Genomic DNA, 16,483 nt, shown 5'->3' on the forward strand with positions numbered 1-16,483 from the left:
AACCCTCGTCCATTTATCGGTTGGGTCAGGTGAGGCCCCCGGCTTCCCATGAACAGGGTATATCCTGGTTGCTTTATAAGCAGATGCCTTTCCTGCAGCCAACTCTCGCCATTTATCTGGATTTGGGACCAGCATAGAAGTATGTATCCTCGATGCTTTTGAAGCTGTACATTTCAGATGGTGTGTCCTGAAAGGATAAGGATAATGTCTTGACTTATTTCCAATTTGTGGAGGACAGGTTTGATGAGTGGGATCGGATTTTTAGGTTAATCGATTGGTTATTAGCGCTAAACAGGAAAACTGCTCTGAAAATAGCTGAAGATCAGTCCAAATATGGAAACTGCAGCCTTCCCCCCAAGTTACGATTTCTCCCAAAGGGTCTAGATGGGGTGAGACCTCTCATTAGGTCCCAGAGTTTAATATCAAAACTGCTGTTGCTAAAGGCACGATTGGTTCTGCTGGACCAAAGAAGACAGTTAACTTTTGGACTTCCGCCTTCAACCACGCTTGTCCTTGAGGTGGTAACCCTCGCCCATTTATCGGTTGGGTCAGGTGAGGCCCCCGGCTTCCCATGAACAGGGTATATCCCGGTTGCTTTATAAGCAGATGCCTTTCCTGCAGCCAACTCTCGCCATTTATCTGGATTTGGGACCAGCATAGAAGTATGTATCCTCGATGCTTTTGAAGCTGTACATTTCAGACGGTGTGTCCTGAAAGGATAAGGATAATGTGTCTGGACTTATCAAACCTGTCCTCCACAAATTGGAAATGAGTGGGATCAGAATTTTAGGTTAATCGATTGGTTATTAGTACCGAAGACGGTTAACTTTTGGACTTCCGCCTTCAACCACGCTTGTCCTTGAGGTGGTAACCCTCGTCCATTTATCGGTTGGGTCAGGTGAGGCCCCCGGCTTCCCATGAACAGGGTATATCCCGGTTGCTTTATAAGCAGATGCCTTTCCTGCAGCCAACTCTCGCCATTTATCTGGATTTGGGACCAGCATAGAAGTATGTATCCTCGATGCTTTTGAAGCTGTACATTTCAGACGGTGTGTCCTGAAAGGATAAGGATAATGTGTCTGGACTTGTCAAACCTGTCCTCCACAAATTGGAAATGAGTGGGATCAGAATTTTAGGTTAATCGATTGGTTATTAGTACCGAAGACAGTTAACTTTTGGACTTCCGCCTTCAACCACGCTTGTCCTTGAGGTGGTAACCCTCGTCCATTTATCGGTTGGGTCAGGTGAGGCCCCCGGCTTCCCATGAACAGGGTATATCCCGGTTGCTTTATAAGCAGATGCCTTTCCTGCAGCCAACTCTCGCCATTTATCTGGATTTGGGACCAGCATAGAAGTATGTATCCTCGATGCTTTTCAAGCTATAGAAGTTTTTAATTCTAATAACCCTCTAGTTTTAAAGATTTTAGAATGGCTTTTTATTAAGATTTTAGAATGGCTTTTTATTAAGATTTTAGAATGGCTTTTTATTAAGATTTTAGAATGGCTTTTTATTAAGATTTTAGAATGGCTTTTTATTAAGATTTTAGAATGGCTTTTTATTTAGATTTTAGAATGGCTTTTTATTTAGATTTTAGAATGGCTTTTTATTTAGATTTTAGAATGGCTTTTTATTTAGATTTTAGAATGGCTTTTTATTTAGATTTTAGAATGGCTTTTTATTTAGATTTTAGAATGGCTTTTTATTTAGATTTTAGAATGGCTTTTTATTTAGATTTTAGAATGGCTTTTTATTTAGATTTTAGAATGGCTTTTTATTTAGATTTTAGAATGGCTTTTTATTAAGATTTTAGAATGGCTTTTTATTAAGATTTTAGAATGGCTTTTTATTAAGATTTTAGATTGGCTGGCTTTTTATTAAGATTTTAGATTGGCTGGCTTTTTATTAAGATTTTAGATTGGCTGGCTTTTTACTAAGATTTTAGATTGGCTGGCTTTTTATTAAGATTTTAGATTGGCTGGCTTTTTATTAAGATTTTAGATTGGCTGGCTTTTTATTAAGATTTTAGATTGGCTGGCTTTTTATTAAGATTTTAGATTGGCTGGCTTTTTATTAAGATTTTAGATTGGCTGGCTTTTTATTAAGATTTTAGATTGGCTGGCTTTTTATTAAGATTTTAGATTGGCTGGCTTTTTATTAAGATTTTAGATTGGCTGGCTTTTTATTAAGATTTTAGATTGGCTGGCTTTTTATTAAGATTTTAGATTGGCTGGTTTATTAAGATTTTAGATTGGCTGGCTTTTTATTAATGTGTCTGGACTTATTTCCAATTTGTGGAGGACAGGTTTGATGAGTGGGATCAGAATTTTAGGTTAATAGATTGGTTATTAGTACCAAAGAAGACAGTGAATATAAAGTTTATATGCAAAACTGTGGTAAGAGTGAGTAAGAAAGTTTGGAGTAGAATCCATGGAACCTGGACTTCCGCCTTCAACCACGCTTGTCCTTGAGGTGGTAACCCTCGTCCATTTATCGGTTGGGTCAGGTGAGGCCCCCGGCTTCCCATGAACAGGGTATATCCCGGTTGCTTTATAAGCAGATGCCTTTCCTGCAGCCAACTCTCGCCATTTATCTGGATTTGGGACCAGCATAGAAGTATGTATCCTCGATGCTTTTGAAGCTGTACATTTCAGACGGTGTGTCCTGAAAGGATAAGGATAATGTGTCTGGACTTATCAAACCTGTCTTCCACAAATTGGAAATGAGTGGGATCAGAATTTTAGGTTAATCGATTGGTTATTAGTACCGAAGACAGTTAACTTTTGGACTTCCGCCTTCAACCACGCTTGTCCTTGAGGTGGTAACCCTCGTCCATTTATCGGTTGGGTCAGGTGAGGCCCCCGGCTTCCCATGAACAGGGTATATCCCGGTTGCTTTATAAGCAGATGCCTTTCCTTCAGCCAACTCTCGCCATTTATCTGGATTTGGGACCAGCATAGAAGTATGTATCCTCGATGCTTTTGAAGCTGTACATTTCAGACGGTGTGTCCTGAAAGGATAAGGATAATGTGTCTGGACTTGTCAAACCTGTCCTCCACAAATTGGAAATGAGTGGGATCAGAATTTTAGGTTAATCGATTGGTTATTAGTACCGAAGACAGTTAACTTTTGGACTTCCGCCTTCAACCACGCTTGTCCTTGAGGTGGTAACCCTCGTCCATTTATCGGTTGGGTCAGGTGAGGCCCCCGGCTTCCCATGAACAGGGTATATCCCGGTTGCTTTATAAGCAGATGCCTTTCCTGCAGCCAACTCTCGCCATTTATCTGGATTTGGGACCAGCATAGAAGTATGTATCCTCGATGCTTTTGAAGCTGTACATTTCAGACGGTGTGTCCTGAAAGGATAAGGATAATGTGTCTGGACTTATCAAACCTGTCCTCCACAAATTGGAAATGAGTGGGATCAGAATTTTAGGTTAATCGATTGGTTATTAGTACCGAAGACAGTTAACTTTTGGACTTCCGCCTTCAACCACGCTTGTCCTTGAGGTGGTAACCCTCGCCCATTTATCGGTTGGGTCAGGTGAGGCCCCCGGCTTCCCATGAACAGGGTATATCCCGGTTGCTTTATAAGCAGATGCCTTTCCTGCAGCCAATTCTCGCCATTTATCTGGATTTGGGACCAGCATAGAAGTATGTATCCTCGATGCTTTTGAAGCTGTACATTTCAGACGGTGTGTCCTGAAAGGATAAGGATAATGTGTCTTGACTTATTTCCAATTTGTGGAGGACAGGTTTGATGAGTGGGATCGGATTTTTAGGTTAATCGATTGGTTATTAATATAAAGTTTATATGTCCCTATAAACAAACTTAGCTTATCACCAAAGAAAATTTTCTCTGGTTGATTGCAGTCAACACTAGCACCTCTACAGGGCTGAGTGTTGGACATCAAGGGATTTTAAACCAACAAGTTTGGTTATAGAAACTTCCTCCCTCTTAAGGATAAGTCTCCCGATAATGGATGAGGGTTTTTTTTATACTTTTGGAAAGTACTGTACACAAACTTGATTCGTTAAAGTTAAAATTCCTGCCTGAACTGCCCTGCAATTCTCAGGTGAGGAGCTCAAAGGTGGTGGGCAGGGATTCTCTCTCACCTGCTAGCATCTACCGACACCTCGTTATAATTTTTTCACAGCAGAGTTTCCAGATTTGCTTAAATTATACTCCTGTTAAAGGACTTGTGTTTGTCGACTAAGGAAAAATAAAAACTACTAAAACATATTGGGATATTGCCGTAAAAACTCATTTGATCAAAATCAGAAAAAATTTGTTTCATCTTATTGTACACTGAAAAGAAAGTCATACTATTTCAAGAGTTCCTTTGCAGAATGTGGGTGTGGTGTTTGTGTTAAAAGTAAATAAATGAAAATACCTAAATAACCAGAAATTTACAAAATTTTTCCACAGGTTAATTTGCATAAGGATTTGGAAGTTCGGCTTCTTATTAACAGATATTTTGCCTGTTATTATATCTTTTAATGTTTGAGACTTGTGTTAACTATATAGATGAAACCAGTGTTTTGATATGTCCAGTTGATGATATTTTGTACGCAATATACTCGCATGAGAAAGCCGAAGTTTCCTGAGGCTCATGAATGAAAGATTATTTTGCCTGCTATTACTGTATATCTTTTAATGTTTGAGACTTGTGTTAACTATATAGATGAAACCAGTGTTTTGATACGTCCAGTTGATGATATTTTGTACGCAACATACTCGCATGAGAAAGCCGAAGTTTCCTGAGACTCGTGAATGAAGGATTATCATCATCATATACCAAAGGCACTTCCCCCAATTTTGGGGGGTAGCCGACATCAACAAGAAACAAAACAAAAAAGGGGACCTCTACTCTCTACGTTCCTCCAGCCTAACCAGGGACTCGGCCGAGTTCAGCTGGTACTGCTAGGGTGCCACAGCCCAACCTCCTACATTTCCACCACAGATGAAGCTTTATAAGGATTATGATGTCGCATTTAATACAAATAAAACAAAGCTTAACTTAATGGCCCCAACTAGAATGTTATCCACGATATACAATGAGATTCAAGACATAAAAAACCCAGGAAAACTGATTGACACGATCAGGTTACTTTTGCCAGATTGAAAATTCTGGTAATTAATCCTGTATCTACAAATGTGTCTGGACTAAAGTTTTGTATATAAGGAGAGTGTTCCACAACAATATAACTCAGTCGTTTCCGATCTGCCTTTGATTTCACAACTCCTCTCTCGGCCCGTCACAGTATGTAGACATAGGTTGTATAGTGTTTGAAGCATTTAGTGGAGAAAAAATTAGTCCCTTTTATGGTTAAAACCTAAAGTAGTTGGCATTTTAAATTAGGAATTTCTTTATCATACGTTCAGTCTTGGGGAAACCAACCCACTGAGGTATAGGCCTAGCAGTCATGATCACAGAGGTGGTTTTTTCTTACCAAAATTTAACTTGGTTATTTTCACATTTAAAAGTAAAATTGTCACTTTTTTAATGTTTAAAATTTGTAAAATTTTTGCATTTTTATCATAAAAACTTTAATCTCTTTATTATAATTTGGCTCTTATTTCAAAGCGTAATATTAGTTGATTAAAATTTGATTTTGTGATATTCAAATTTTTTTTAATTTTTTTTTTATTTGAATATTTATTTTTGAGCAACATTTTTGTTAGAATGGTGCGAGTGATCAGATCTCAAAATAGGATTTTACATTTGTTTTGACACTCACAAAAATGTTATTTGTAACTGTTTTATAATATGAGTTTCCATCAACTTTGTTTCTCCAAATTGTGATAACTCCAATTCAATTGGGTTATGTTATGTTCTTAAATATGTAATTTTATGAATAGAACTTACCTGGCAGTTATACATACATAGCTAATAATCTCTAATTCGGCAGAATTTTTCTAAACGTGGCAACCGCCTTGTGGTGGTTGGGTGGTAACACCCATTAAAGGGTGGTAGGAGGAATCAGTCCATGCTACATTTGCAAATAATAAACTCTGGAAAATCATGTGAAAATACGTGTTGAGACAAACTGCTCTTGTTTTGTCACAATCTGGTGACTGTGATGAATCTAGAGAAGTTTTCTCCTAAACAAAGAATGATATACCTGAGCATATTAGTATATTCACAGTGCATTAAGATTCATAATGCTTTGTGGAAATCTAAGACAAATGCTGTGTCTAAGTACTATCATCATCCAGGAGCATAAACCTTTACAGCCACAAGGAGAGTACAAACCAGCAAGCAGCATTTACAAGGTACCTTACAGTCCAATGCTACATTTGCAAATAATAAACTCTGGAAAATCATGTGAAAATACATGTTGTTCCTCGAGGATGCCATCAGCTATTAATATTATCTCTAAACTTTCAAATTATAAAGATAATAATTTAATGAGCTGGCTTATTGTTGTCCCAATTAGGTAGGATCACACACACACTTATTTTGGATAATTTTGTACATGCATGAACAGGGTTTTTGATGTCTGTCCTCTTCCATGTGTTGTTATTTTCTTATTCATTTCCTCTTCGCATCATATAGGAAGAATTCCAGTTAAAGTGAAATCTAATTTAAGTGAAATCTTTAATGTTGCATTTATTTAATGGACTATTTGTAGGTTTTGTTTTATATAGACTATGCTGATGTAGCAAGAAAGATTTTCCCATCCAATGACAGGGCAACCCGTTACAAAAAGGATGTTAAGCCTTTACGTAAAGTTCAATAGTCACAGCTACCAGCCCTACAATGTTTGCAACCTCTAGGCCATTTAGTATCCCTAGAGTAACTGGTTCCTTGCGTTATGCTCCATCTAAAGTCTGTACAATGGTGCCTAAAATGACTGACGTAAACTGCAAACCCTCCCTGAACTTTAGTACCAATAAAACAAGATACCAAAGTTGATCTGCTTTGGTGGCTAAACAAGGAAAAGCACTTCCAGGACTCCAGGAGAGTGGTCTCCTCCAATTCTCCTGTTTACATATGAGTCGAAGAAAGGGTGGGTGGCTCATCTCAAGGGCCAACTAACATTAGGTTAATGGTCCCGATAAGACAAAACTCTTCACATCAATGGGCTAGTTAAAAGCAGCCTATCTGGCTCTTCAATATTTCTAGGTTGTTTAGTAGGTCACCTGGTTGCCTTGATGAACGACAATGCAACCCTTAGTGACGCAGTATATCTATAAGAAGGCACAGCATCACATACTCTTTGTCAATGGCAGTGGCAGCACACAAGTGGGTAATCCACAATGCATGAATTCCCTCATCTTCATTCATTTCCAGGAAAAGGAATTTCATAACGGACACATTAAGTCGAAAATATCAGGTAGTAGGGTTAGAATGGTCTTTACATTCCTAAGCAGTGACAAAGTTCCCGACTTTGTGGGGTTCCCTGGCAATCAACATGTTTGTTACAAGCTTCAACAAGAAACTGCGCGAGGATGCCTTCCAACACCTATGGGACAGGCTTGATGTTTATGCTTTTCTGTCAATTTGCCTTCCTCGAAAGATAATAAACAAAGCACACTTGTCCAAAGATCTGAAGTTACATTAGTAGCTCCAAAGTGGCATCAAGCAGAATGGCATGCAGACCTTGTGCATGTGCTAGTAGAGATTCTGAGGGAACTTCCGCAGTGGCCCAGCCTGCTCTGTCAACTCCACTGGCAGATGTTCCACAAATCAGTGGATTCCCTATCACTTAAGGCTGGAAGGTATCCAGCATCTCTTCCAAGAAAGAGGTATTTTGAGCAAGACTGCAAAAACGTTTCGCTACCTCAGGAAATTCTCCACCGACGTTAAGTGAAGTGGGCCATCATCTGTGGTTGGTTTTGTCAAAGGAATACATCTCTCAAGAGCCTCTATTTCAGAAGTGGCAGACTTTTCAGCTCAACCACAGAAGGAAAAACACCTGTTAGTATCACAATGAAAGGGTATTGTTCAGCCTTGAGCCAGGTACTGAGACTGAGAGGAATAGTTATTTCCTTGTCTTGGGAATTATCCATTACTGTCAGAAGTATGAAGCAGACCTTTCTTTCATGTGAATGAACTTTCTGCTTGGGATGTAAACAAGGTATTACTGTCTCTAAAATGAGACCTACTTCAAACCATTGATGCAAGGCCTCGGATAGGTACTTGACCCTAGGCGAGTTACGTGGATTCTCGTATTTGTTCTCTTACTTGGAACACCAGAGGCAGGTGTTTTTATGGTTTGCTCTTGACTTTGTAACAGACTCAAAATCCATCAATCCTGGATTCGAGAATTTTCATCTTTAAAAGTATCCTCCCCTAGGGATGTAACCAATGATTCAGATGAGTTACTTTTGTGTCTTGTAAGAGCGTTACCTTAAAAGAATCCAGACTGCCGCAGGCAGATTACAGAACCTTTTTGTAAGCACTGGGAGAGGGAAAAAGAAAGTTGCCAAAAATAGTCTCATTTTGGCTTGGGGGGGCCTATTATAGGAGGGCTGAGTCCTAGATCCCCTGGAGCACCAGAATGAGTTATGGTGTCCCTTTCCCCCATAACAGTGGAGTCTGTACGAATCGTCTTCAAGAAGAATCTATCGGTGGATCTAGTTTTAGACCCTGGAATGTGGAAGCGTCAAACCACCACCACTGCTCATTATTTGCGGGAAAGCACTCTCAGGTCGTTAGACATGTTTTCCCTCGGACTTGTGATTGATGCTAGAAAAAGATGTGACCCTAACTCCTTTACATAACCAAATGTTTCACATCAAAGATAGCAGTTACAACCTATTTCTAGGTGGAGAGAGAGTGCTTGGCCCCTTTTGCTCTCCTGGGGTATAGCAGTTGGAATCCTAGCATCTTTTCTATTTTACTAGATAGAAGTATTCATTCCACCTTCCTCCACACGAGGGGAAGATGGATGTTTATGGGCAAACCCGTCAATTGTTTATGCTTAAAAGTCACAAACCGACGTAGTCCAAAGATTTATCCAGTCCCTTGACAGGCCAGACATTACTGGATTGGATCTCATTCAGATTACAGCTGATTTTTCCTTTGCCCACACATACACCTAATAGTCTGGCCAATTCTTTACACAGCCAGTCTCTTCATTCATCTGACATCACTAAGAAAACCCGAAAATTTCTTATTCGCTCAAGGGGTTAACTGCTTCACTGGAATTTTTCAATGGCTACTTTCCTCTTGGTAAGGGTAGAAGACTCTCTTTTAGCTATGGTAAGCAGCTCTTCTAGAAGGACACTCCAAAATCAAGCCTTTGTTCTGTGTACCATGTTCTCCCACTGTGGGTTAGAGTTCTCATGCTTGAGGGTACACTCGGGCACACCATTCGTTTCCTTATTTGCTTTCTTTTCGGGGCTATTTTTCCTGTGGAAACCCATGAGCTAACAGCATCCTGCTTTTCCAACTAGCTTTGTGGCTTAGCTAGTAATAATAGATAGATTTGCTCTGCAGCACACTTGATTTCCTGGGCCATGAACCTCATGGTACGTTTAACCCTGGTTCGCAAGTTGTCTAGGATGCTATTCTCCAGACCTTATCAGACGTGAGATCGGCAATTCTGGGATGTTAACCAATTAGTTTGGAAGTGGACCTCTGTCCTCCTAAGGATGAGTCTGCTAGTTAAAGGACTAAAGTACATACATATACCGAGGTACTTCACCCAATTTTAGGGGGTAGTCGACATCAAACAAATGAAACAAAAAAGGGAACGTCTCCTCTACGCTCCTCCCAGCCTGACAAGGGACTCAGTGTCTTATAGAAGGCCTGGTTTTTTCCTCCAATAAATGAGGAAAAAAATTTTAGAATTCTGACCCTCCCAGAAGCAGGCCGGGTATGGTGTCTGCACCGGAGGAAAATTTGCAACATGACTCCTCCTCAAACAGAGCTGAACCTTTCCAAAGTGGTGACTCAGTCAGTACTACCTCAAGCAGCTGTTATGATGCGTAACGAGAGAGTCTGAATCAGAATCTTCGTTCCTACAGGTTCTCGCATTAAAGGTGGCAATGGGCTCAGGGAAGCCTCCAACTCACTAATCAAATGCATAGATCAGTTACAGTATGTCGCTCATTGCAGGGATCGAGTTATGGCTAGAAATACCTTGGTTGGAACTTGCCAAGAAAGCATTTGATAAAGTTAGTATGCAGATATCAGCTTTTAAGGCTGGTCTTCTCAGACCTTGCCACCAGCCTTTTCTATGCAGAACCATTATGTAACAGGATCTTGACCTCCTCACTTGCGTGGATCAAGCTGTTACTATCCTGACCCTGTCTGTCAGCTGTAAGGTTGGCAGCTCAACATATCACTTTCACAGCCTCTGAAGCTGCATCTTGGTTGAACCATTTGTGAAGAACAATTAGGTTCCTATCCACGAGCAAGGACCTCACAGATTCTGAGAACCAGTTCAAAGCCTTCACCCTATCAGGGGCTAAATCTGATGTAGAATTTGGTCCATTAGGTAGCCAACGTATGGGCCAACTAGGTCCTAAGGAAGCGAGATGCCGTGGCCTCTAGTTTGATAGAATATTTAAATAAAGAGATACTAAACCTTTGGAATTCGTCTCTTAAACCATCCTTGCTTATTTTTTAATAGATAAAGCTTACAATGAAATGGAGGAAGTTCAACCAAGACTCGCTTCTCCACCAAGCAATATTGCAGAAGAGACCTCTGACCACGTCCTCAAATATCCGTACAAAGTCACCTCCCCCTCTGGGCTAACTTTGGGCCAAAATTCAAGACCTAAGCCTAGGAACAGTTTTAATCTTCAACTTTGCAGAACTTTATGGAGTTTGGTCAGCCTTTTCTACATTGGACTCGGAGCCAAAATTGTAGGTGTAAAGGCAGACGGGGCCCTCGCTTACGCTATGGCTGGGAATTTCCCCACTCGGCTACCACGAGAGTGATGGATGCATGAGGTGCCAGGTTCACAGGACAGAGCAGTGGACGTTCTTAGGTTAGGTCACCACCTCCCGTTCACTAGCTCTCCTCCTCCTCCTCCTCCCTTCATTCCAACCCCATGGAGTCAGTCCTCATATTACAAAAAATCGGAGAAGTTCCTTGCCCTATGCTCTCTAAAGGGTATATAGAAGAAGTCAAAGACGGGTACCTGGGCTTCTTCAGTCGTTTGTTTCTGGTCTTGAAAGCCTCGGGGATGGAGAGCCTTAATAGACCTGTCAGCTCTGAACAAATTTATCCACCAGATTCGATTCAGGATGAAAACTTTCCAAACAGTCAAACATGCTGTAAGGAAGAACTATTTTATAATCTCATTTAGATCTTCGTGACTTTTACTTCCAAATCCCCTTAATTTGCTGTCTACGCTTTGTTGTAGGAAGCAAGAATTTTCCCAGTTTAAAGTTCTCTGGTTTGTGTTGTCCACAGCCCCTCAGGTATTCACCCGAGTGTTTACATTGGTTTCAGCATGGGCTCATGCCAACAAGATATGTACAGTAGATGACTGTCTGGTACTAGCAGAATCAGTCCAAACTTTTTTTATTGTTAAAAAAGTTATCGCGTATAATCAGGGACGTATCCTAAGATAACCATAGATATCTGCACCCCAAACAGACCTTACCCGGTCTAATCCACAAAGGGGAAGGATAAATAACGAGCTGTTACACATCCTATCACCTTCGAGTGCCCCTATGCGTTCCTGCTTCTCATTCCTTCGAAGACAGCTGATAGCTAGAAGACAATACTGAGTGTGCTTTTCCAAATGTAGACATTGGCTTTCGTGTATTTTTAACATCAGTGGTCACAAACTTTTCAGCTGAAAGCTCATTTTCTCATTTGAAGCATTAAAAGTCCCATCAGAACAACTGGATGCTTTATCTTTTTTGAATATGAAAGCAGATGTGTTACGTTGGATCAGTTTTGAGGATCTGTTAACCATTTTACCTCCAGGCTATTTGGAACTTTCCAACCCTTAACCCCCAAGGGGTTATTTTTTTCCCAGCACATTTTGCAGTATATGTTTTTTTAAATTGCTCTAACAGCTTTAATTTTTGTCATAGAGAGGTCAGGTTGGTCTCATTCTCTTGGAAAATGCCTGATTTTTTTCAAAAAATTATCAAATATGAAAAAAATAATTTTTATAGCATTTTTTAGTAAGGACGTACCGGTACGTCCATGCGGGTAAAGGGATGGGTTTTGTGAAACGTACCAGTACGTCCTTTGGGGGTAAAAGGGTTAAGCTATTTTCACAGTGAGATCTGTTGCATATTCATATATTGTTTTCTTTAGAGTGAAATTCCGATTTATTCCCTTATAAAGGCTAATGGTGATTTGTTTCAATTCCAGCATCATATGAAGATGAGCGCTAGAACAGCAGCCTAGCAAGTCCAACCCCCCACGTGACGCCCAACCACACATCTATCTGGGATTGGACCTGCTGCCGTGCAAAGGCCAGAAAACTTCTCCACCCATTACCGTGTATAGTGAGTATCATATTCATTTAGACCAGTGGTTCCCAAACTATCTTACCTGACGCCCCCTTTTTGCTTCCAGTAGACCCTTACGCCCCCCCACTCCTCTCTTTTTTTTTATATGAAATGATTCTTACATTTATTTCCTAGCATTGTACAGGAAAACAGATTTCTGTTTGTATTACATTTTAATAATGAAAGCCACTCCAACAAATAATAGTACATTCCAGTAACTAAAAACGAAACATTTGGTTCAAAGTGAGCGAAAAAAAGTTTGAACATTAGCAAATTGGCAAAATTGAGTTGCAATTTTAAGAATAGATAATTTGAAAACATGGCATATAATATTTGGAAATACTTATGAGGCTAAGGCACAATTTCTGGTCAAATTTAGTGAGATGGATGCATGTATGTAATGACAGATATTTGTTCTTTTAATGATTTCATTATTCTATTAAAAAAGTAATTTCGAGCAGATGACTTCACGCCCACCTTGTATCGTCCTCACGCCCCCCTAGTGCGGCGCGCCCCCAAGTTTGGGAACCACTGATTTAGACCTTCACTGTGGGAGGGCTTGGGAAGAAGGGTTTAGGACTAGCATGCCCATTCTCCCTATGTCTTTCTCAATCTCAAGTTAAAAGTATCTCTTCAGGGTATGAAAGAATTATTCTTCAAGGGTTAGAGGAAAGAATTAGTAAAATCTTGTGGTTTCATTGATATAAAGGCCTTTATTTGGAATTAACAATGTAGTCTGAGTGTCTATCCTCAACTCCTTGAACAGCCTGATAGATTTCTACTCCCTTCACATCACCATTGAATACTCTTAAAGTCCAGAAATTTCCATTCAGCAAGGTTGTGAATAATAAGCTGAATAATATAAACAAAAAAGGGCAAGGCCCCCTCCAAAATCTCAAAACTCATAGATCTGGTTCTTAACTTAGATGTAGTGACAGTGGAGTCGGACATCTTGAGGTAAAACCAGAGAAAAACCAGCGAAATACACACACCAGACAAAAAACGGTTATTAAACTGCGTGCTAATAAAGGAGTGTCGTCACTGGCGTGGGTTGACTAGTAGCAGTACGAGGTTGAACGGCACCTCGCTGTTCGGGGATTTTGACAGGAGATATCTAAATGGTGCGAGGCCTCTGGTTGTGATTTATCGCGCCCCAGTATTATATCGACACCTTATACAGGTGAGCGAGCTGGGTTCAACCTGGCATTCCCATGCAATTTTTTCTCTGGTAATATATAGCAGTTGTATACCTTAGAAATGGTGCTTAAGGAGCATTTCACTGGGCGACACGGGTCTCTCGCCCAGAAATAGATTTTTCCTTCGTTAAAATCCCTTTTTTTTCCCTCTATTGTTTGTGTGATAATTTTGCAAAATATTCAAAATTGTTTGTCAATTAAAAGTAAACTACTTCAGCTACTGTATATTATAGAAAAAAAAGGTTGAAAATACATATTTAATAGAATTTAAGTAAGGTGTTCCAAATAAGGTCCTGGTGGTAGTAGAAATTTAGTTTTCTGTTTTTTTCTCTTTGTCAGATTTTTTTCCATAAATTTAATTCTATTTTCCTCCCTGCATATTTGCTCCATCTTATAACTTTTAGGTATTCTTTGTCAAACATTTTAACCCTTTTCCCAGCACATTTTGCAGTATATTTTTTTTGAATTGCTCTAACAGCCTTAATTTTTGTCATAGAGAGGTCAGGTTGGTCTCATTCTCTTGGAAAATGCCTGAATTTTTTCAAAAAATTATCAAAAATATGAAAAAAAAATTTATAGCATTTTTTTGTAAGGACGTACCGGTACGTCCATGGGGGTAAAGGGATGGGTTTTGTGAAACGTACCAGTACGTCCTTTTGGGGGTAAAAGGGTTAAGTAATCCTATATTCTTGCAAATACCAGCCATATTGAAATGACCGTTTGGTACCCTTGACAGTGAGGCATTTGTTGATGGAATGCCCCTCTTCAAAGGAAACATATGCATTATCTATTTGAGGCTCAGGATAAAGATGACAGGTTCATCTTTGCCAAAATTCATAGACGTGTCATACTTTGCTAGCGGTATTTTCAGATTTATTTCAGAAGCAGGTCATCTGAAAGCCATTAACTTTTTATAATGACATCTTCACTTTTATTGTTTTATAGGTAGTAGGTTAGCCAGGGCACCTGTCACCTGTTGAGACACTACCGCCAGAGAGTTATGGGGGTCCTTGGACTGGCCAGACAGTACTATATTGGATCGTTCTCTCTGGTTACTGTTCACCATTTCTTTGCCCACACATGCACCGAATAGTCCGGCATATTCTTTACAGATTCTTGGGTAGTGCCATAGCCTCTGTACCATGGTCTTCCACTGTCTTGAGTTAGAGTTCTCTTGATTGAGGATACACTCGGGCACACTATTTTATGTAATTTCTCTTCCTCTTGTTTTGTTAAATTTTTATAGTTTACATAAAAAATATTTATTTTAATGTTACTGTTTAAAATATTTAATTTTTTCTTGTTTATGTTCCTCACTGGGCTATTTTTCCCTGTTGGAGCCCTTGGGCTTATAGCATCTTGCTTTTCTAACTAGGGTTGTAGCTTAGCTAGTAATAATAATAATAAGAAATTAATAACTGCTTTAGTGGATAAGAATGTATTAAGGTGGTTGGCCATGTAGAGAATGGAAAATAGCCATTGCTAAGAAGGGGATGAATGCACGAGTTGCTGGGAGATTTAAAAGAGGGAGCCCAAGGTATGGGTGGATGGATGGAGTGAAGAAAGCTATATATGATAGGAGGATTAGATGTGAGAGAAGCAAAAGTGTGTGCTAGAAATAATAATGAGGGTTAAGCTATTATGACGCAGTTCCGATAGGCCCTTCCTTGCTCCTTCCTCCAGTCGCCTTGGTGATAGCTGAGGTAGCAGCAGTAGGGGATTTCGCATGTGAAGTTTCATTTGTGGTGCAGTACCAACCAAAGTCGGCTGAATCCCTCATCAGGTTGGGCGGAGCTAAGAGAAGAAAAGTCCTCCCCCTTTTTTTTTTATGTTAATCAACACCATAAACAATTTGCCTGATATGTCTTTAAGCTATTTTCACAGTGAGATCTGTTGCATATTCATATGTTGTTTTCTTTAGAGTGAAATTCCGATTTATTCCCTTATAAAGGCTAATGGTGTTTTTTTTCAATTCCAGCATCATATGAAGATGAGCGCTAGAACAGCAGCCTGGCAAGTCCAACCCCCCACGTGACGCCCAACCACACATCTATCTGGGATTGGACCTGCTGGCTCCCAAACTATCTTACCTGACGCCCCCTTTTTGCTTCCAGTAGACCCGTACGCCCCCCACTCCTCTCTTTTTTTTATGTAAAATGATTCTTACATTTATTTCCTAGCATTGTAAAGGAAAACAGATTTCTGTTTGTATTACATTTTTAAATATTAAACTTAGCCGGGGAATATATAATAGCTGCAACTCTGCGGCTCGACAGACAACATACTCAAAAAACTCGCGAGTGATCGCTATGCAGGTTGCGGGTGTGCCCACCAGCGCCAACTGTCGGCCAGATACCACTCTTGAATGTAAACAAAACCTTCAATTCTTCTCTGTCGACGTTGACGACAAGACGTACTTATACTCGCTGTAGAACCTGGAGTTTTCCCATCATATTTGGTGAAGTTCTTTATTTTGGTTTGAGCTTTTGCAGTACAGGTGTTTTTCCTCAACATAAACTCTTGAACTCTTTATTGAATCGGATTATTTGTTGATGACTTGGTTTGTTTTTGGAATTTTCTTTGACTAATTCAAAATGGCCGACCCTTCTCAAGTACCTAGATTTCGAAAGTGTAATGCTAGGGACTGTAATAGGCGTCTTCCAAAGGCTTCTCTCGACCCTCATACTGTTTGTTCCAATTGTCGGGGTAAAACCTGTCAATTGGGAGATCGGTGTGAGGAATGCGTGGGCCTTTCGGAATTCGATTTTATCGAATATGATAAGTATACACGCAGACTAGAGAGAGATAGGGTAAGGAGAAGTTCATCTAGGTCCGTAGATTTTTCCTCTCCACAT

General features: G+C 39.9%; 1 long non-coding RNA gene across 1 annotated transcript; it reads left to right on the plus strand.

Annotated features, from left to right (window-relative positions):
• The first annotated feature begins 12,140 nt into the window (after positions 1–12,140).
• On the plus strand, positions 12,141–15,863 carry LOC137635652 (uncharacterized). The gene is made up of 2 exons (XR_011042748.1): positions 12,141–12,429; positions 15,607–15,863. It is a non-coding gene; the product is annotated as an uncharacterized lncRNA (long non-coding RNA).
• The last annotated feature ends 620 nt before the right edge of the window (positions 15,864–16,483 follow it).

The sequence above is a fragment of the Palaemon carinicauda genome, unplaced genomic scaffold, assembly GCF_036898095.1.
Source record: "Palaemon carinicauda isolate YSFRI2023 unplaced genomic scaffold, ASM3689809v2 scaffold155, whole genome shotgun sequence".
Classification (NCBI taxonomy): Eukaryota; Metazoa; Arthropoda; class Malacostraca; order Decapoda; family Palaemonidae; genus Palaemon; species Palaemon carinicauda.